The sequence below is a fragment of the Oryctolagus cuniculus genome, chromosome X (assembly GCF_051225735.1).
Source record: "Oryctolagus cuniculus isolate XC-2025 breed Fujian yellow rabbit chromosome X, ASM5122573v1, whole genome shotgun sequence".
NCBI classification, from domain to species: Eukaryota; Metazoa; Chordata; class Mammalia; order Lagomorpha; family Leporidae; genus Oryctolagus; species Oryctolagus cuniculus.
In genome coordinates this window covers 126,374,236-126,397,553 of record NC_142888.1, presented here as the reverse complement: position 1 = coordinate 126,397,553, position 23,318 = coordinate 126,374,236, and the positions used below count along the sequence as shown (strand labels likewise).

At 40.4% G+C, this 23,318-nt stretch overlaps 1 pseudogene; it reads right to left on the bottom strand.

The window, feature by feature from the left end:
• Nucleotides 1–1,544: 1,544 nt before the first annotated feature.
• The window catches only part of LOC138847565 (elongation factor 1-alpha 1 pseudogene), a 63,589-nt pseudogene continuing 41,815 nt past the window's right edge, over nucleotides 1,545–23,318 (bottom strand).

Here is a 23,318-nt window from a genome sequence, read left to right as displayed (position 1 = left end):
TCTGTGGAAACTAATGGAGTACAAAAAATGTAATATATATGAGCAAAATTGACATGTTGATATTTGATTATTGTTACAGCCCTTATCTATACTCTTGAGAAACACTTGTGTTTGCTACTTACCACCTGTTGAATTCTTTATTTCGTGGAGGGGTAAGCTTGTAATTGTAAAATGAACTGTTTTTTTTTTTTTTTTTAAAGCACTGGATTTTAAAGCTAATATCTTAAAACTGCCCTCCCCACACTAGTGGTCTACAAAACATTCTCCTTTCCTTGTGAAGGTTTTTACCATCCATTGTTATCATTAGCCAGTCTTTTACTATTAAACTCAAATGGTCAATCGAGACAATTGCTTCTGAAGTCATTCCCACACAACTGATTCAGACTGGGCTAGCAAGGGATCAAGGGCAATAGTCACTTGGCCTTCTCATCTGTCTGGGCAATCTCAGTGACCTTGACAACTCTAGTAGCTTTCTTGTTTTTTACTTTGAAAATACTGACAGTAACTGCCGCATGTTGCAAACAGTGAAATGATCCAGAAGAGAAGACTCATCGAAGCTCTGAAAACACATGGGTTTGCCAAGAACCATATCAACAAAGACAGTATTACCAGATTTCAAGAAACTCAGAACATTTTCCAGCATCTTACCAGAAGCAACGCCCAAATTTTACATAAGCTCAGCAAACTTATAAGCAGTATACCCATCAAGTACAGCACTGAGTTGGTTTGGAATACTCAAGATAATCACCTGAGTAGTAAAGCTAGGTGGTCATGTTTGCTGTCATCAAAAATGTTGCAATGATAAACATCTTTGACAAACACATTCATATTTTTAAAGATTTTATTTATTTATTTATTTGAGAGGTAGAATTACAGACAGAGAGAGGGAGAGACAGAGAGAAAGGTCTTCCATATGTGGGTTCACTCCCCAATTGGTCACAAGGGCCAGAGCTGAGCCAATCTGAAGTTAGGAGCCAGGATCTTCCTCTGGGTCTCCTACGTGGGTGCAGGGGCCCAAGTGCCAGGGCCATCTTGCACTGCTTTCCCAGTCCACAGCAGAGCGCTGCATCAGAAGAGGAGCATCTGAGACTAGAACTGGCACATCAGGATTAACCTATAGTATCACAGTGCCAGCCCCCATATCCAGTATTAATAGTGAGTTTTGATGAACAGAAATTAGTCTTTTTGATGTAGTCAGATTTATCAGTCATCTCCTTTATGATTAGATATACCAACTGCTGGTTCACTCCGCAAATGATGGCAACAGCTGGAGCTGAGCTGACCTGAAGAGACAGGAGCCAGGAGCTACTTCCAGGTCTCCCACACAGTACAGGGGTCTAAGCACTTCTATTACATTCCCAGGCCATAACAGTGAGCTGGATTGGAAGAGGAGCAGCCAGGACTAGAAGTGGCACCCATATTGGAATGCCTCTGCCACAGGTGGAGGATTAACATACTGCACCACAGCGCCAGCCTTGACAGACAAATTCTTGACAACAAAGCCCTCATTGCCTCCAGAAGAGCTTCACTCAAACATTCATGCTTCATTTCAATATACTTAACTTCAAGGTTACCACCATGTCAGATTTGAGAATACCAGTCTCTACTCCACCCACAATAGTACCAATATTTCCAATTTTGTAGAGATTCTTCAGCAGCAAACACAAGGGCTGTGAGTTGGATGAATTGGTGCTAGGAAGCAATCCAGAGCTTCCAGCCTTGTGATCCACTGTCATTTCCATATCTATGGGTCTTTCTAGCCTTTAAATGAAGGCATATTAGAGCTTGGCTCCAACATATTTTCACCATTCTACGGAGAAATTCACACAAATGTTGCAATGTCAGTGTTGTAGTCAAACAATGTAGATGCTGAGTTCTTTGGTCAATTCCTCATATCTCCTCTGGATATCTGGTAGCTTAATGGAATCCACGGTGTTAACACCTACAATCACACCCAATATGTGAGCCAGAAGGGCATGCTCATGGGTCCATCCGTTGTTGGATATACTAGCTTCAAATTCACTGGTACCCACAACAATAATCAAGACAGCACAGTCAGCCTGAGATATGCCTAGAAACATATTTTAGACAAAGTCTCTGTTTCCTGGGGCATCAATGATAGTTACCTAGTATTTAATGGTCTCAAATTTCCACAGCATGACAACTATGGCAGCGTCACACTCACATTCAGCTTTCAATTTATCCAAGACCCAGGCACACTTAAATGTATCCTTCGTTATCTCAGCAGACTCCTCCTCAAATTTTTCAATGGTTCTTTTGTCAATCCCATCACATTGGTAGGTTGATAGCCAGCAGGAGATGACTTACCCAAAACTATGTGAACAATGATGGCAATGTTGATATGAGTCTTTTCCCATTCTGGCTTTCATTTAACAGTTTTCATAACACCCTTATTCTGACAGCAAATGCACAGCAAAAAACTAAAATAATTGATATTGTTAAAATGTCCACATTACCCAAAATGATCTTCAGAGTCAGCAAAATCCCTATTAAAATACCAGAAATATTCTTCATAGGAACAGCAAAGCAATCCTAAGTCATATGAAATCTCAAAAGACTCTCAATATCTGAACCAAACTTGAGCAAAAAAGCAAAGCTGGTAGCATCACCCTACCTTATTTCAAAATATACTACAAATATACAGTAATAAAAATAACATGATACTGCCATGAGAATGGAAACATAGACCAATGGAACAGGATACAGAGCCTGGAAATAATTTCACACATATATAGCCAACCGAATTTTAACAAAGGTGCCAACTGAAACAGTATTTTACACTTTGTGTTTCTGTGTGGGTGCAAACTGATGAAATCTTTACTTAATATATACTAAATCGATCTTCTGTATATAAAGATAATTGAAAATGAATCTTGATGTGAATGTAATGGGAGAGGGAGCGGGAGATGGGAGGGGTGTGAGTGGGAGGAAAATTATGGGGGGGGAGCCACTGCAATCCATTAACTGTACTTTGGAAATTTATATTTACTAAATAAAAAAATATAAAAATATATAATGGGGAAAAAGACAATCTTGTCAAAAATTATAGTAGGAAAATTGCACATCCATATGAAGAATGAAGGCAGACTATATCTGACATCATATATAAGAATAACTCAAAGTTAATTAAAGACTTTAATGAAAGGCCTGAAACTGAAAAAACTAGAAGAAAATATAGGAGAATCGTACCATGGCAATTGGTCTGAGTAATGGCTTTTTGGATATGATCTCAAAAAGGAAACTTAGGGACCAATGGTTTTTTTATCTTTTATTTAATAAATATAAATTTCCAAAGTACAACTTTAGAATTATAGTGGATTTTCCTCCCATAACCTGCCTCCCACCCGCAACCTTCCCATCTCCCACTCCCTCTCCCATTCCATTCTTCATCACGATTCATTTTCAATTATCTTTATATACAGAAGGTCAACTTAATATATAGTAATAAAGATTTCAACAGACCGCACCCACACAGAAACACAAAGTGTAAAGTACTGTTTGAGTACTAGTTATAGCATTAATTCACATTGGACAACACATTAAGGACAGAGATTCTACATGGGGAGTAAGTGCACAGTGACTCCTGTTGTTGATTTAACAATTGACACTCTTATTTATGGCATCAGATATCACCCGAGGCTCTTGTCATGAGCTGCCAAAGCTATGGAAGCCTCCTGAATTTGCCAACTCCGATCTTATTTAGACAAGGCCATAGTCAAAGTGGAAGTTCTCTCCTCCCTTCAGAGAAAGGTACCTCCTTCTTTGATGGCCCATTCTTTCCGCTGGGATGTCACTCACAGAGATCTCTCATTTAGGTCATTTTTTTCTTGCCAGAGTGTCTTGGTTCTCCATGCCTAAAATACTCTCCTGGGCTCTTCAGCCAGATCTGAATGCCTTAAGGGTTGATTCTGCATAATAGGTTACACTCTGCCTGTGGCACCATATGGTCACGAGTTCAGACCTGGATCCTGCATTTTGGAAACAGCTCTCTGCTAATGGCCAGGGAAAGTAGCTGAAGGAGGCCCCTGCACTCACATAGGAGACTCAAAAGAAGCTCCTGGTTCCTGGCTTCTTACTGGCTGAGCTCTGGCCATTGTGGCCATTTGGAGAGTGAACCGGTGGATGGAAGATTTCTCTCTCTCTGTTTCTCCCTCTCTCTCCAACCCTGCCTCTCAAATAAATAAATCATTTTTAAAAAGCAAAAGTAGACAAATAGGATTATATGAAGCAAAAAATCTTTTGAATAGCAAAGGAAAAAATTCACAGAGTGAATATACAACCTATAGAATGCAAGGAAATATTTGCAAAGTATATCTGTGGCATGGGGTTAATATGCATAATATATAAGAAATTCAAACAACTCAACAGCAAAAAACAACCTGATGAGTAAATGGCATGAATAAACATTTCTCAAAGGAATACATGGCCAATAGGTATATGAAAAAAAGTCAACATCATTAATCATCAGTGAAATGCAAAATAAAACTTCAAAGAGACATCTCCTCCAAACCTGACAGAATGGCTATTATCAAAAACACAAAAGATAACAAGTTTGAGTGAGCATGTTGAGAAAAAGGAATACTTATACACTGTTTTTATAAATGTAAATTAGTGTTTCCATTATGGAAAACAGTATGGTAGTTCCTCAAAAAATTAAAAATAGAAACCACATGATCCACCATTTGCACTCCTGGATACATATCCATAAGAAATGAATTCAGTATGGCAAAGACATATCTGCATTTCACATTTACCGTAGTTTTAATCACAAGTCATTTAGTCAATATGTGTATGAAATGATGATTGTATACAGAAAATGTGGTATATATATATTAACAATGGAACACTATTCAGCCATAGAAAGGAAATCCCGTCACATTTGGGACAACATGAATGGACTCAGAGGCCTTTATCATAATATAAACCAGGCACTGTAAGAAGAATACTACACAATCTTATTCATACGTGGCATCTAAAAAAGTTGATCTCATAGAAGTGGAGCGTAGAATGGTGATTATCAGCAACTGGTGTTTGGGGGCAGGGAAGTTGGAAATGTTGATTATAGGGTAGAAAATTTCAGTTAGACTGGAGGAATAAGTTCAAGAAATCTATTATATGACATGGTAACTATAGTTAATAATATATTGTATTCTTGATTTATGCTAATAGAGTAGACATACAGTGTTCTTATCACAAAAATGATAACTAAGTGAGGTAAGTATATGTTAATTAGCTAAATTTAGTCATTCCACAATGTGTATATACTTCAAAATATTATTATGTACATAGTGAACAATAGAATTATATATGTCAATTAAAAATAAGCTTGCATTTTTCTTGAAAATATGCATTGCTTATACATGATTTTCACATTTAGGTTCACATCTGTCTCTGCAGACATGCAGACATACACATTTATGTAGGAAGTTCATATTAATCGTCCAACCAGTTGCTATTCCAAATAATAGTTCTTTAGAAAAGAACATGGAAGCTATTCTTTTAAAAGAAAGTAATATGAACACAAACCCTAAATCCCAAAGGGAGTCCCAATGTTGGAGACGGATGCTATTACCAGCCACTATATATCATTCAAATACAGCTTTTAAGAAGGAAACCATAACCCATAGGGATCATGTGGAGGAATTTGCAATTCATCATCTGTATTTTGGGGTCTGGAACTCCAGTCTGTCTAACCTCATTAAATGTTCCCTCCATCACAACCATGCAGGCATTCCAGCTAGTTAGAAACATATTTAGAGTATTATTTTTGAGTGAATAGTTGAACTACATACTTCTTGGTTATTATGTAACTGTATTTTCTAACTATTTAGCAATTTCTAAGAGTTACTGTGCAAAAATTTTATTCCTTTCCCAGGGCCCAAAATATGATCTTAAGAATTTCATAAAATGAGTAAAATAGTACCTATGCACCTAACTACTTTCCTAGGCAGCAATACTTAGATCCATCAATTTCTCCCAATAAGCCAAACTATCCTCAGTTATATCATTTCTCCCACCTATGAAATTCTCCGTAGAGCAAGTGGCATGTTTTGATATTTTAAAGATTTTATATACTTATTAGAAAGGTAGAGAGACCACACTACCCTCCATTGGTTCATTCCCCAAATGCCTGCAAAAGCTGGGACTGGGCCAGGCCAAAGCCATAACCTGAGAATTCCATTCAAGTCTCCCATGTTAGGGGCAGGACCCCAAGTAATTGAGTCATTGTCTGCCGCCTTCCCAGGCACTTTAGCAGGAATCTGGAATCAGAATTGGAGCTGTTATTTGAACCCAGGCACCCCACTAATGGCCTGTGTGTCCTAAGTGGCGTCTTAACCACTGCACCAAATGCCTATCCCCATGGCCTGCTTTCATAGTGAGCTCTTATAGAATATTACCTTTGTGACCAGAAAAGCAATGAGGTTATTTTCATTTTGAAAAAGTAAGGGAGGCATGCTGGAAACAGAGAATAGGGAGGTTGCTGCCAAACCCACACAGACCAGGAAGATGGGAAAAAAATGGGTCCATTGAGCTGCAGCTTGAAGTGGGAGGGAGAGCTTGGTGAATTGCATTTGAAGCTCCACATAGGAAATAAGAGAAGATATAGGGGAAGAAACAGAGAGCCGGGCACCAGCTGCCCATCTACATCTCCCCTCATTTCCAAACTGGTCCTGCAGCCAGCTGGAGAAGCCATATTGTTTGTTTACATTTTCTTTTATTTTCTTTTTCAACTTTTATTTTTTATGCATTTTTTAACCTTTATTTAATAAATACAAATTTGCAAAGTACAGCTTTTGGATTACAGTGACTTTTTCGCCCCTTAACTCCCCTCCCACCCGGAACCATCCCATTTCCCACTCCCTCTCCCATTCCATTCACATCAAGATTCATTTTCAATTCTCTTTATAAACAGAAGATCGATTTAGTATATACTAAGTAAAGGTTTTAACAGTTTGCACCCACACACATACACAAAGTGTAAAGTACTGTTTGAGTACTGAGTACTAGTCATAGCATTAATTCACATTGGACAACACATTAAGGACAGAGATCCTACATGGGGAGTAAGTGCACAGTGACTCCTGTTGTTGATTTAACAATTGACACTCTTGTTTATGGCATCAGTAATCACCGAGGCTCTTGTTGCCAAGGCTATGGAAGCCTTTTGAGTTCAACAACTCTCATCTTATTTAGACAAGGCCATAGTCAAAGTGAAAGTTCTCTCCCCCCTTCAGAAAAAGGCACCTCCTTCTTTGATGGCCCGTTCTTTCCACTGGGATCACACTCGCAGAGGCCTTTCATTTAGGCTTTTTTGTGTGTGTGTGGAAAATGTCTTGGCTTTCCATGCCTCAAATACTCTCATGAGCTCTTCAGCCAGATCTAAATGCCTGAAGGGCTGATTCTGAGGCCAGAGTACAGTTTAGGACATCTGCCATTCTGAGGCTGCTGTGTATCCCGCTTCCCATGTTGGACCATTCTCTTCTTTTTAATTCTTTCAGTTAGTATTAGCAGACACTAGTCTTGTTTATGTGATCCCTTTGACTCTTAAACCGATCATTATGATCAATTGTGAACTGAAACTGATCACTTTGACTAGTGAGATGGTATTGGCACATGCCACCTTGATGGGATTGAATTGGAATCCCCTGGCACGTTTCTAACTATACCATTTAGGGCAAGTCCGATTGAGCATGTTCCAAACTGTACATCTCCTGCCTCTCTTATTCACACTCTTATATTTAACAGAGATCACTTTTCAGTTAAATTTAAACACCTAAGAATAATTGCGTGTTAATTAAAGAGTTCAAAATATAGTATTAAGCAGAACAAAAAAAATACTAAAAGGGATAAAGTATTAAGTTGTTCCTCCACAGTCAGGACAAGGGCTCATGAAGTCACTGTTTCTCATAGTGTCCATTTCACTTCAACAGGTTTTCTTTTTGGTGCTTGGTTAGTTGTCACCGATTAGGGAGAACATATGATATTTGTCCCTTTGGGACTAGCTTATTTCACTCTGCATGATGTTTTCCAGATTCCTCCATTTTGTTGCAAATGACCGATTTCGTTGTTTTTTTACTGCTGTATAGTATTCTATAGAGTACATGTCCCATAATTTTTTTATCCAGTCTACTGTTGATGGGCATTTGTGTTGACTCCAGGTCTTTGCTGTTGTGAATTGAGCAGCAATAAACATTGAGGTGCAGACAGCTTTTTATTTGCCAATTTAATTTCCTTTGGGTAAATTCCAAGGAGTGGGATGGCTGGGTTGAATGCTAGGGTTATCTTCAGGTTTCTGAGGAATCTCCAGACTGACTTCCACAGTGGCTTTACCAGTTTGCCTTCCCACCAACAGTGGGTTAGTGTCCCCTTTTCCCCACATCCTAGCCAGCATCTGTTGTTGGTAGATTTCTGAATGTGAGCCATTCTAACTGGGGTGAAGTAAAACCTCGTTGTGGTTTTGATTGGCATTTCCCTGATTGCTAGTGATCTTGAACATTTTTTTCATGTGTCTGTTGGCCATTTGGATTTACTCTTTTGAAAAATTTCTACTGAGGTCCTTGGTGCATCTCTTAAGTGGGTTGCATGTTTTGTTGTTGTGGAGTTTCTTGATTTCTTTGTGGATTCTGGTTATTAATCCTTTATCTGTTGCATAGTTTACAAATATTTTCCCATTCTGTCAGTTGCCTCTTCACATTCCTGACTGTTTCTTTTGCAGTACAGAAACTTCTCAATTTGATGCAATCCCAATTGTTAATTTTGGCTTTGACTGCCTGTGCCTCCGGCGTCTTTTCCAAGAAGTCTTTGCCGGTACCTATATCGTGCAGGGTTTCTCCAATGTTCTCTAATAATTTGAATGTGTCGGGTCATAGATTTGGTCTTTAATCCATTTTGAGTGGATTTTTGTGTATGGTGTAAGGTAAGGGGTCCTTCTTCATGATTCTGCACGTGGAAATCCAGTTTTCCCAGCACCGTTTCTTGAATAGACTGTCCTTGCTCCAGGAATTGGTTTTAGATCCTTGATCAAATATAAGTTGGCTGTAGATGTTTGGATTGATTTCTGGTGTTTCTATTCTGTTCCATTGGTCTATCCATCTGTTTCTCTACCAGTACCATGCTATTTTGATTACAACTGCCCTGTAGTATGTCCTGAAATCTGGTATTGTGATGCCTCCGGCTTTGTTTTTGTTGTACAAGATTGTTTTAGCTATTCGAGGTCTCCTGTGCCTCCATATGAATTTCAGCATCATTTTTTCCAGATCTGAGAAGAATGTCATTGGTATTTTGATTGGTATCACATTGAATCTATAAATTGCTTTTGGGAGAATGGACATTTTAGTGATATTGAATCTTGCAATCCATGAGCATGGAAGATTTTTGCATTTTTTTGGAATCTTCTTCTATTCTTTATGATTTTGTAATTTTCATCTTAGAGATCTTTGACATTCTTGGTTAAGTTTATTCCATGGTATTTGATTGTTTTTGTGGCTATCGTGAAGGGGATTGATCTTAGCAGTTCTTTCTTAGCCATGGCATGGCCTGTGTATACAAAGGCTGTTGATTTTTGTGCATTGATTTTATATCCTGCTACTTTGCCAAACTCTTCTATGGGTTCCAGTAGTCTCTTAGTAGAGTTCTTTGGATCCCCTAAATAAAGAACCATATCATCTGCAAAGAGGGATAGTTTGAGTTCTTCCTTCCCAATTTGTATCCCTTTAATTTCTCAAAGTACACCTTTTTCATCATAGCAGCTTTTCTCCCCATAACCTCCATCCCACCCATAACCATCTCATCTTCCATTCCCTCTCCAATCCTATTCTTCATCATGATTCATTTTCAATTATCTTTATATACAGAAGTTCAACTTAGTATATACTTATTATATAACAAACTACACCCACAAAGACACAGAAAGTATAAAGTACTGTTTGGGTAGTTGTTTTACCATTAATTATCATACATAAGCAGGGGGCTACTGGCTTTGACTCACATGCACATACCCATCAACTGCGGGGACCACCTCACCATATCCCCCTAACCGAGGAACAAGGACCACAACATGTCAAATAATTTCTTCCCCACCATGCAAGCTGTACAACAAGGAGAAGTCTTTAATATCTAAAACTTAGGCTCATTCCATGCACCAATGAGAGATAAGCTGGCCCCAATTAGATGGGGATCAGTGCACCAGAGCTTGTACCTGCCGCTATCACGATTGAGAAGTGAACTGGGCTCTAGGAGGCAGGGCTGCTTGCTTCCATTTGAAACACACAGACACATAGCAGCTCATATCAGAGGGAAACCACAGCACAAGCACAAAGACACAAATTAAAGAGAACAGTGACCAGACAAAAAAAGAAAAAATACACAAATGCTGAAAAACAAAGGTAAACCCTAAATAAGAATAAGACACTATGAGCACCCCAAAGGAACACTACAACTCTTCAATAATAGAAGGTAAAAATGAAGAGATCAAAGATATGCCAGAAATGGAATTCAGAAAATTAATCATCAGATTACTAAGAAGCAATCAGAAGCAAATTCATCATCCAAATGAAAAGTGCTCCCAAGTAATTGAGATATTAAAGAGGAATCAGAATGAAATACTAGAAATGAAGAATTCAATAGGTCAAATAAAAAATGCAGTGGAAATCCTTAATAACAGAATAGGTGAGACATATGCAAGAATATCAGAAGTAGAAGACAAATTTCAGGAAATATTACAGTCAGACCAAATAAAAGAAGAAAATTAAACAAGAAGAAACAAAGTTAGAGATCTATGAGATTTTATCAAACAAACCAACCTACAGATCCTAGTAATTCCAGAAGGCTTGGAAAGAGAGAAAGGATTAGAAGGGCTTCTTAATGAAATAGTAACAGAAAACTTCTTGAATCTGGAGCTAGAAAGAGACATCCAGGAGTAGCAAGTACACAGAACTCCCAATAGACACAACTGTGGGGAGCAACCGGACTAGACTGAGTTACTGGAATTGGGACTTATTCTATGCGTCTGCTCTCCCACAGTGTGGCGCTGGGAGAGAGGTGGACAGCTTCCGCACAGCTGCCTCCAGTTCAACTGATGAGCTGTGGGACTTGCTATTGATTGGAGGAGAGCGGCGTGCTCAGCGTGTGGGCAGCCGAGTTGGGATTGGCGGAGGAGGACTGTAAGGGAGGGGGGAGACGGCATGCACCAGGAACATCTATGGGGAACATCTAAGGGGAACACTTGTGCAGCCCCCGAGAGAGCCGGCCGGCGGTGTGCCGCTCCCCTGCGGAAGTGGGGAATGTGGCCAGGGGGAACTGCCCTTCCACGGAGGTGGAAGGGATAGTAGCCAACCCGGGAAGAACCAGCAGCAAACCCGGGGAGGGCCGAGCAGACGAAAGAACAGCGCAGGGTTTAGTGTCGCTCCTCCACGAAGAGGGGGAGCGACATAATGGTGCCGTGACTCGGATATGAAGCCTAGGCAGGGCTTAGTGTCGTTCCTCCACGAAGAGGGGGAGCGACATAATGGTGCCGTGACTCGGATAGGAAACTTAGGAGGGAAGAAACGGGAAGAAGTGGGAAAATACCGGAGAGAGAGACTAGCAAAGAGCCTAGGTGCCGGAAGAAGCTATTGAAAGCCTAGGCATAGACTCGGATATGGACTGTGGGAAAGAAGTTAGGATTGAAAGCGAAAGTGAAAGCTTTCATAGACTCAGATGCGGACTATGGCGGGGAAGCTAGGAGATTGAAAGCGAAAGTGAAACCTGGAGGAGGCTTGGACTCGGATACGGACTGTGGGGAGAAGCCAGGAGAAATGAGAGGAATATTGTTGGAAGAAAACTTAAGGAAACATACCGGGTAGAGAAAAATGTTAGGGAGGATGAAGCCGCGAGTGCAGGCCGAGGCGGAGATATAAGCCACCTTGGAATTCTTCAAGTCACCCCGGGGAGCAAGAGGCGAAGATCTGGAACCAGAGGCAGAGACGTGGGCCGCCAGGTTGAAATTCGCCAGGTTAGTCCGGGGAACTTGGACTGAATGCCGGTGGTGGCGGAAACATTCGCAGAAGCCGCTGCGTGCAAAGAGAGCACGGGGCGTGAATAGATGAGAGAAGCGCGGGCTGAAGCGGCGCAAAGCCGGGAAGCCGCCGCGGGGCGGGCGCCGGCGGGGCGAGGTGCCGGGAAGCCGCGCAGAGCTGTGAAGCCACCGCGGGGCGGGCGCCGGCGGGGCGAGGCGCCGGGAAGCCGCGCAGAGCCGTGAAGCTGCCACGGGGCGAGGTGCCGAGAAGCAGCCTCGGGCGGGCGCCGGGAAACCGCGGGGATAAGAGAAACAGAAGTTTAGAAGTAAAATGAGAGAAATAGGAATGCTGGAAGATAGAAGTAAAATGGGAGAAATAGGAATGCCCGGAGATAGAGAAATAGAGAAATAGAAAGGCCTCCCCTCAACATGGCAATGAGAAAGCTTGGATTCGGTCTGCCTGATTAAGTGAGGCGATGAGCACCTGCGGCGGCTAGCAGCTTATGCGCCGCAGGTCACCGAAGACAGGCACGAATTAACATCAGTAAGGCCTCCCCACAATACAATTAGGAGGCTTGGATTCGGTCTGCCTGATTAGGCGATAAGTACCAGCAGGCAGCTCGACCAGAGTATGAGCTGCAGGTCACCGAAGATAGGCACGAACCAACACTAATAAGTCTCCCCCACAATACGGCAATGAGAAGGCTTGGATTCGGTTTGCCTGATTGTTAGGGCTTGTAAGCCCCTGCAGGCAGAGCAGAGCATGCGCTGCAGGGCACCGAACACAGGCACGCATTAGCGCCTAAAAACCTCCTCACAACATGGCGAAGAGAGGACCCGGATTCGGTTTGCCTGATTGATAGGACTTGTAAGCACCTGTGGCAACTCTAGCAAGCAGAGCAGAGTGTGTGCCGCGGGACACCGAAGACAGGCGTGTATCAACGCCAAAAAAATAAAAAGAAAGGGGGATCTGTGGGGAGCAACCGGACTAGACTGAGTTACTGGAATTGGGACTTATTCTATGCGTCTGCTCTCCCACAGTGTGGCGCTGGGAGAGAGGTGGACAGCTTCCGCACAGCTGCCTCCAGTTCAACTGATGAGCTGTGGGACTTGCTATTGATTGGAGGAGAGCGGCGTGCTCAGCGTGTGGGCAGCCGAGTTGGGATTGGCGGAGGAGGACTGTAAGGGAGGGGGGAGACGGCATGCACCAGGAACATCTATGGGGAACATCTAAGGGGAACACTTGTGCAGCCCCCGAGAGAGCCGGCCGGCGGTGTGCCGTTCCCCTGCGGAAGTGGGGAATGTGGCCAGGGGGAACTGCCCTTCCACGGAGGTGGAAGGGATAGTAGCCAACCCGGGAAGAACCAGCAGCAAACCCGGGGAGGGCCGAGCAGACGAAAGAACAGCGCAGGGTTTAGTGTCGCTCCTCCACGAAGAGGGGGAGCGACATAATGGTGCCGTGACTCAGATATGAAGCCTAGGCAGGGCTTAGTGTCGTTCCTCCACGAAGAGGGGGAGCGACAACAACAAAAAAGATCTACACCATGACACGTTGTAGTAAAACTCCCCACATTAAAACATAAAAAAAGATCTTCAGTGATGTGCACAAGAGAAATGCCAAATCATATTTAGAAGAAATCCAATTAGACTCAATGCAGATTTCTCATCAGAAACTACAGGCAAGAAGAGAATGGTGAGATATATTCTGGGTCCTAAAAGAAAAAAATCTCTCAGCCCAGAATACTGTACACTGCAAAGCTCTCATGTATGAATGAAGGAGAAATAAGGATCTTCCACAACAAATAGTAATTGAAAGAATTTCTAACTACTCTTCCAGCCCTACAAAAGATGTTCAAGGATGTGCTACACATAGAAACACAGAAACAGGAACATCACTGCAAAAGAAGATGAATGAAGAAAAGGACCAAGCACAACTACAAAGGAAATCCAAAACACAAAAACAGGACTATTTATGGAAACATGGCAGGACAAACTTGGAACTTAACAATAGGTACCCTGAATGTAAATTGTCTCAATTCTCCAGTTAAAAGACATAGACTGGCTGAATGGATTAAAAAAGAAAATCCATCTATTTGCTGCCTACAAGAAACACATCTTACCTACAAAGATTCACACAGACTGAAAGTGAAAGGACGGAAAAGATATCCCATACTAAAATAAACCAAAAAAGAGCTGATGTAGGCATTCTAATATAAGACAATATAGACTTTAACACAAAAACTATTAAGAGAGACAAAGAAGGGCACTAATCAATGATTAAGAGATCAATTCAACAGGAAGATGTGACTATTACAAATCTATATGCACCTAATTACAGGGCACCTGGCTATTTATAAGAAATGTTAATGATTTAAATGGAGATATACACTCAATTACAACAGTAATGGGGGACTTCAATACCCCATATTCAGCAATGAACATTCAACCAGTCAGAAAATCAACAAGGAAACAACAGAGTTAATCGACACCATAGACCAAGTAGACCTAGCAGATATTTATAGAGACTTCTAACCTATAGCCACGTAATACACATTTTTCTCACCAGTGCATGGAACTTTCTCTAGGATTAACCATACGCTAAGCCACAAAATAAGTCTCAGCTAATTCAAAAAACAAAAATTGATGTCATACCATGATCTTCTTAGACAACAATGCAGTGAAGCTTAAAATCAGCAACTCAGGAATCTCCATAACATACATAAATACGTGGAGACTGAACAACATACTCCATAATAAATGGTGATTCATAGAAGAAACCAAAAGAGAAACCAAAAAATTTCTGGAAAAAAAATGAGGATTACAATACAACATATCAAAATTACTGGATACAGCAAAAGCAGTGTTAAGAGGAAAATTTATACAGCACTCTGCCCTCAGAATCAGCCCTTAAGGCATGCGGATCTGGCTGAAAAGCCCATGAGAGTATTTCAGGCATGGAAAGCCAAGACACTCTGGGGAAAAAAAAAAAAAACCTAAATGAAAGATCTCCGCGAGTGAGATCCCAGTGGAAAGAACTGGTAATCAAAGAAGGAGGTACCTTTCTCTGAAGGGAGGAAAGAACTTCCACTTTGACCATGGCCTTGTCTAAATATGATCAGAGTCGGTGAACTCAGGGGGCTTCCATAGCCTTGGCAACTCATGACAAGAGCCTAGGGTGATTACTGATGCCATAAACAAGAGTGTCAATTTGTTAAGTCAACACCAGGAGTCACTGTGCACTTACTCCTCATGTAGGATCCTTGGCCTTAGTGTGCTGTACATTGAGATTTAATGCTATAACTAGTACTCAAACAGTATTTTTCACTTTATGTTTCTGTGTGGGAGCAAACTGTTGAAATCTGTACTTAATGTATGCTAAACTGATCTTCTGTATATAAAGAGAAATGAAAATGAATCTTGATGTGAATGGAAGGGGAGAGGGAGTGGGAAAGGGGAGGGTTGCGGGTGGGAGGGACGTTATGGGGGAGAAGCCATTGTAATCTATAAGCTGGACTTTGGAAATTTATATTCATTAAATAAAAGTTAAAAAAAGAGGAAAGTTTATAGCCATTGGTGCCTACATCAAGAAATTGGAAAGGCAGCTATAAATGCACCTCAAGGTTCTAGAAAAAGAACAGCAAACCAAATCCAAAACTAGTAGAAGAAAAGAAATAAATTAGAGAAGAAATCAACAAAATTGAAACTAAAAAGCAAAGCAAAATATCAGCAAAATGAAGAGCTGGTTTTTTTGAAAACAAACAAACAAAATTTACTTACATTGGGCAAACTAACCAGAAAAAAGGAGAGAGAAGAGCCAAATCAACAAAATTAGATATGAAAAAGGAAATGTAAAAACAGACACCACAGACATAAAATGAATCATCAGAAATTACTACAAAGAACTGTATACCAACAAATTGGGATACCTAAAAGAAATAGATAGATTCATAAACACATACAAACTACCTAATTTGAGCCATGAAGACATAGAAAACCTAAACAGACTGATAACCAAGTTGGAAATTTAATCAATAATAAAGACACTCCCAACAAAGTAAATCCCACACCGGAAGCCTTCACTGCTGAATTCTACCAAACATTTAAAGAAGAACTAATTTTACTCCTTGTCAAGTTATTCAAAACAATTGAAAGGGGGGGAATCCTCCCAAATTCTCTCTGTGAAGCCAGTATCACCTTAATTCCTAAACATGAAAAAGATATAACAGAGAAAGAGACTGAAGGCCAATTTCTCTGATGAACATAGACTAAAAATCCTCAACAAAAGTCTGGCCTATTAAATCCAATAACACATCAGAAAGACCATTCACACAGACCAAGTGTGGTTTATCCCTGGTACACAGGGATGGTTCAACATTCACAAATCTATCAATGTGATATATCATATTAACAAATTGAAGAATAAAAAACATGATAATCTCAATAGATGCAGAGAAAGCATTCAGCAAAATACAACACCCTTTCATGATGAAAACTCTAAGCAACAATACAATCAAGGCAATTTATGACAACCCCACACTCTTCATCCTATTGAATGGAGAAAAGTTGGAAGCATTCCCACTGAGATCCAGAACCAGACAAGGATGTCCACTTTTACCATATTGCTATTCAATATAGTCCTGGAAATTTTAGCCAGAGCCATTAGGCAAGAAAAAGAAATCATAGGGATTCAAATCAGGAAAGAAGAAGACAATCTATGCATATTTGAAAATGACATGATTCTATACATAGGCCATCCAAAAAAAGACTGCAATAAGAGACTATATTGGAACTCATATGAGTTTGGTAATATAGCAGATATCAAATCAACACACACGGGCAGGCACTGTGGTGTAGCAGGTGAATCCACTGCCTGCAGTGCCAGCACCCGATATGGGCACTGGTTTGAGTCCTAGCTGCTCCACTTCTGATCAGGCTTCCCGCTATGGACTGAGAAAGCAGTAGAAGATGGCCCAGGTCTTTGGGCCCCTGCACTTACATGGGAGATCCAGAAGAAGTTCCTGGCTCCTGGCTTCGGATTGGCAAGCTCCAGCCATTGCAGCCATCTAGAGAGTGAACCAGTGGATGAAGGACCTCTCTCTCTCTCTTCTCTGCCTCTCCTTCTCTCTGTGTGTAGCCCTAACTTCCAATTAAATTAAACAATCTTTTAAAAAATCGACACACAAAAAAACAACAGCCTTTGTATACACAGACAATGCCATGGCTGAGAAAGAATTTCTAAGATTTATCTCATTCATGATAGCTACAAAAAATCAAATACCTTGGAATACATTTAACCAAGAATGTCAAAGATCTCTACAATGGGAATTACAACACACTAAAGAAATAGAAGGAGACACAAAAGAATGGAAAAAATGTCCATGTTTATGGATTGGAAGAATCATTATAAAAATATCCATTCTTCTGAGAGCAATTAACAGATTCAATGTGATACCAACCAAAATACCAAAGACATTCTTCTCATATCTAGAAAAAAATGATGTTGAAATTCATTTGGAAACATAGGACAACTCGAATAGCTAAAATAATCTTATACAACAACAACAAAGCCAGAGGCATCACAATACCAGATTTTAAGACAGACTACAAGGCAGTTATAATGAAAACCACCTGGTACTGGTACAAAAACAGATGGAAAGACCAATGGAACAAAAGACAAATGTGAGAATCAATTCAGTAATCTACAACAAACTTATATTCAACCAAGGAACTTAAACCAATCCCTGAAGCAAGGACAGTCTCTTCAACAGATGGAAAATGGGATTTCCACATGAGAACTATAAAGCAGGTCCCCTACCATACACCTTACACAAAAATCCAATCAAATTGAATTAAAGACCTAAATGTATGACCTGATACCATCAAATTATTAGAGAGCATTTGGGAAACCCTATAAGACATTGGAAGAAGCAAAGAGTTCCTGGTAAAGACCCCAGAGGCATAGGCAATCAAAGTCAAAATTAACAAATGGAATCATATCAAATTGAGAAGCTTCTGTACTACAAAAGAAATGCAGAAGTGAAGAGGCAACTGGCAGAATGGGAGAAATTATTTGCAAACTATGCAACTGATAAAGGATTAATAACCAGAATATATAAAGAGATCAAGAAACTCCACAATAACAAAACAAACAACCCAGTTAACAAATGGGCCAAGGACTTGAGACATTTTTCAAAAGAGAAAATTCTAGTGGCCAACAGAAACATGAAAAAATGCTCAGGATCACTGGCCATCAGGGAAAAATGTAAATCAAAATCAGAATAAAGGGGGCTAGTGTCGTGGCTCACTTGGTTAATCCTCCGCCTGCAGTGCCAGCATCCCATATGGGAGCCAGGTTCTAGTCCTGGTTGCTCCTTTTCCAGTCCAGCTCTCTGCTGTGGCCCGGGAGGGCAGTGGAGGATGACCCAGGGGCTTGTGCCCCCGCACCCGCCTGGGAGAGCAGAAAGAAGCACCTGGCTTCTGGCTTCAGATCGGCACAGCGCCAGACATAGTGGCCATTTGGGGAGTGAACCAATGGAAGGAAGACCTTTCTCTCTGTCTCTCTCTCTCACTGTCTATAACTCTGTCAAATAAAAAAAAAATTAAAAAAACACAATGACGTTTCACCTCATTCCATTAGAAAGGCTTTCATACAGAAATCAACTAACAGTAAATACTGGTGAGAATGTAGGGGAAAACGTACCATAATCTCTTTTTGGGAAAGTAAACTGGTAAAACCATTATGGAAATCAATTTGGAGATAGCTCAAAAATCTGAATATAGTCCTACTGTATAAACCAGCCATCCGACTGACTCCTGGGAATTTACCAAAGAGAAATGAAATCAGTAATAAAATAGTTATCTACACCTTCATGTTTATTGCTGGTCAATTCACAATAGCTAAGACATGGAATCAACTGAAATGCCCATCAACTGAAGACCAGATGAAGAAATTATTGAATATGTACTCTGGAATACTATACAGTGGTAAAAACAAAGAAAAAAAAAGAAATCCAGTCATTTGCAAAAACATGGATGAATCTGGAAAACATCATATTTAGTGAAATCAGCCAGTTCCAAAGAGACAAACACCATGTTACCCTTGCTCTGTGATAACTTACAGAGCACTTAAAAGGAAACATGTAAGATGTACAATTTGGGACATGCTCAATCGGACTTGCCCCAAACGGTGGAGTTAGAAACTTGCCAGGGGCTTCCAATTCAATCCCATCAAGGTGGCATGTACCAATGCCATCTCACTAGTCCAAGTAATCAATTTCTTTTCACAATTGATCATAACGATAAGTCTAAGAGTAAAAGGGATCACACAAACAAGACTAGTGTCTCCTAATACAAGCTGATAGAATAAAAAAGGGAGAGAACGATCCAACATGGGAAGTGAGATACACAGCGGACACATAGAATGGCAGATGTCCTAAAGAGCACTCTGGCCTCAGAATTAGCCCTTAAGGCATTCAGATCCGGCTGAAAAGCCCATGAGAGTATTTCAGGCATGGAGAACCAAGACACTCTGGCAAGAAAAAAATGACCTAAATGAGAGATCTCTGTGAGTGACATCCCAGCGGAAAGAATGGGGCCATCAAAGAAGGAGGTACCTTTCTCTGAAGGGAGGAGAGAACTTCCACTTTGACTATTACCTTCTCTGAATAAGATCGAAGTTGGCGAACTCAAAAGGCTTCCATAGCCTTGGCAACTCATGACTAGAGCCTAGGGAAATTACAGACGCCATAAACAAGAGTGTCAAATTGTTAAGTCAAAAACAGGAGTCACTGTGTACTTACTCGTAATGTGGGATCTGTCCTTAGTGTGTTGTCCAATGTGAAGTAATGCTATAACTAGTACTAAAACAGTATTTTACACTTTGTGTTTCTGTGTGGGTGCAAACTGATAAAATTGTACTTAGTATATACTAAATTGATCTTCTGTATATAAAGAGAATTGAAAATGAATCTTGATGTGAATGGAAGGGGAGAGGGAGTGGGAAAGGGGAGGGTTGCGGGTGGGAGGGAGTTATGGGGGGGAAGCCATTGTAATCCATAAACTGTACTTTGGAAATTTATATTTACTAAACAAAAGTATAAAAAAAGGAAACATGTAGATGTGACATTGACACTATGAGAAGCAATGACTTGAACAGCCCTTGTCCTGACTGTCAAGGAACAGTTTTCTTTCCTTGTTTTTTTAACTTTTATTTAATGAATATAAATTTCCAAGGTACAGCTTAAGGATTACAATGGCTCCCCCCCCATAACTTCCCTCCCACCCGCAAACCTCCCCTTTCCCTCTCACACCCCCTTCCATACACATCAATATGCATTTTCAATTTTCTTTATATATAGTGAAGATCAGTTTAGCATATATTAACTAAAGATTCCAACAGTTTGCACCCACAAAGAAACACAAAGTGAAAAATACTGTTGGAGTACTAGTTATAGTATTAAATCACAATGTACAGCACACTAAGTACAAAGATCCTACATGAGGAGTAAGTGCACAGTGACTCCTGTTGTTGACTTAACAAATTGACACTCTTGTTTATGGCATCAATAATCACCCTAGGCTCTTGTCATGAGCTGCCAAGGCTATGGAAGCCTTTTGAGTTCACCGACTCTGATCATATTTAGGCAAGGTCGTAGTCAGAGTGGAAGTTCTCTCCTCCCTTCAGAGAAAGGTACCTCCTTCTCTGATGGCCCGTTCTTTCCACTGGGATCTCACTCACAGAGATCTTTCATTTAGGTATTTTTTTGCAGAGTGTTTTGGCTTTCCATGCCTGTAATACCCTCATGGGCTTTTCAGCCAGATCCGAATGCCTTTAGGGCTGATTCTGAGGCCAGAGTGCTGTTTAGGACATCTGCCATTCTATGAGTCTGCTGTGTATCTTGCTTCCCATGTTGGATCATTCTCTCCCTTTTTTAGTCTATCAGTTAGTATTTGCAGACAGTATTCTTGTTTATGTGATCCCTTTGGTTCTTAGTCCTATCATTATGATCAATTGTGAACAGAAATTGATCACCGGGACTAGTGAGATGGCATTGGTACATGCCACCTTGATGGGATTGAATTGGAATCCCCTGGTATGTTTCTAACTCTACCGTTTGAGGTACGTCATCTTGAGCATGTCCCGAATTGCACATCTCTTCCCTCTCTTATTCCCACTCTTTTATTTAACAGTGATCACTTTTCAGTTAATTTCAACACTTGAGAATAACTGTGTATTGATTACAGTATTCAACCAATAGTATTAAGTAGAACAAAAAATACTAAAAAGGATAAAGCATTAAGTTGCTCATAAACAGTCAGGGCAAGAGCTGATCAAGTCACCATTTCTCATAGTGTTCATTTCCTTTCAACAGGTTTCCTTTTTGGTGCTTGGTTAGTTGTCACCGATTAGGGAGAACATATGATATTTGTCCCTTTGGGACTGACTTATTTCACTCTGCATGATGTTTTCCAGATTCCTCTATTTTGTTGCAAATGACCGGATTTCATTGTTTTTTACTGCTGTATAGTATTCTATAGAGTACATATCCCATAATTCCTTTATCCAGTCTACTGTTGATGGACATTTGGGTTGATTCCAGGTCTTTGCTGTTATGAACTGAGCTGCAATAAACATTGAGGTGCAGACAGCTAGTTTGTTTGCCAATTTCATTTCCTTTGGGTAAATTCCAAGGAGTGGGATGGCTGGGTTGAATGGTAGGGTTATCTTCAGGTTTCTGAGGAATCTCCAGACTGACTTCCATAGTGGCTTAACCAGTTTGCATTCCCACCAACAGTGGGTTAGTGTCCCCTTTTCCCCACATTCTCTCCAGCATCTGTTGTTGGTAGATTTCTGAATGTGAGCCATTCTAACTGGGGTGAGGTGAAACCTCATTGTGGTTTTGATTGGCATTTACCTGATTGCTAGTGATCTTGAACATTTTTTCATGTGCCTGTTGGCCATTTGGATTTCCTCAAAATTGTCTATTGAGGTCCTTGGCCCATCTCTTAAGTGGGTTGTTTGTTTTGATGTTGTGGACTTTCTTGATTTCTTTGTAGATCCTGGTTATCAACCCTTTATCAGTTGCATAGTTTGCAAATATATTTTCCCATTCTGTTGGTTGCCTCTTCACTTTCCTGACTGTTTCTTTTGCAGTACAGAAACTTCTCAATTTGATGCAATCCCAATTGTTAATTTTGGCTGTGACTGCCCGTGCCTCCGGGGTCTTTTCCAAGAAGTCTTTGCCGGTACCTATATCGTGCAGGGTTTCTCCAATGTTCTCTAATAATTTGATGGTGTCAGCTTCTAGATTTAGTTTCTTAATCCATGTTGAGTGAATTTTTGTGTAAACTGTAAGGTAGGAGTGTTGCTTCATGGTTCTGCATATGGAAATACAGTTTTCCCAGCACCATTTTTTGAATAGACTGTCCTTACTCCAGGGATTGGTTTTGGATCCTTGATCAAATATAAGTTGGCTGTAGATGTTTGGATTGATTTCTGGTGTTTCTATTCTGTTCCATTGGTCTATCCATGTGTTTCTCTGCCAGCACCATGCTATTTTGATTATAACTGCCCTGTAGTATGTCCTGAAATCTGGTATTGTGATGCCTCTGGCTTTGTTTTTGTTGTACAAGATTGTTTTACCTATTTGAGTTATTCTGTGCCTCCATATGAATTTCAGCATCATTTTTTCCAGATCTGAGAAGAAGGTCTTCGGTATCTTGATTGGTATTGCATTGAATTTATAAATTGCTTTTGGGAGAATGGACATTTTGGTGATATTGAATCTTGCAATCCATGAGCATGGAAGATTTTTGCATTTTTTGGTATCATTTTCTATTTCTTTCTTAATGATTTTGTGATTTTCATCTTAGAGATCTTTGACATTTGGTTAAGTTTATTCCAAGGTATTTGATTGTTTTTGTGACTATCGTGAAGGGGATTGATCTTAGCAGTTCTTTCTCAGCTGTGGCATGGCCTGAGTATACAAAGGCAGTTGATTTTTGTGCATTGATTTTATATCCTGCTACTTTGCCAAACTCTTCTATGGGTTCCAGTAGTCTCTTAGTAGAGTTCTTTGGATCCCCTAAATAAAGAACCATATCATCTGCAAAGAGGGATAGTTTGACTTCTTTCTTCCCAATTTGTATATCTTTAATATCTTTTTCTTTCCTGATGGCTCTGGTTAATTCTTCCAGAACTATATGAATAGCAGTGTTGAGAGTGGTCATCCCTGTCTGTTACCTGATCTCAGTGGAAATGCTTCCAACTTTTCCATATGGGTAGGATTTAATGTTAAAGGGA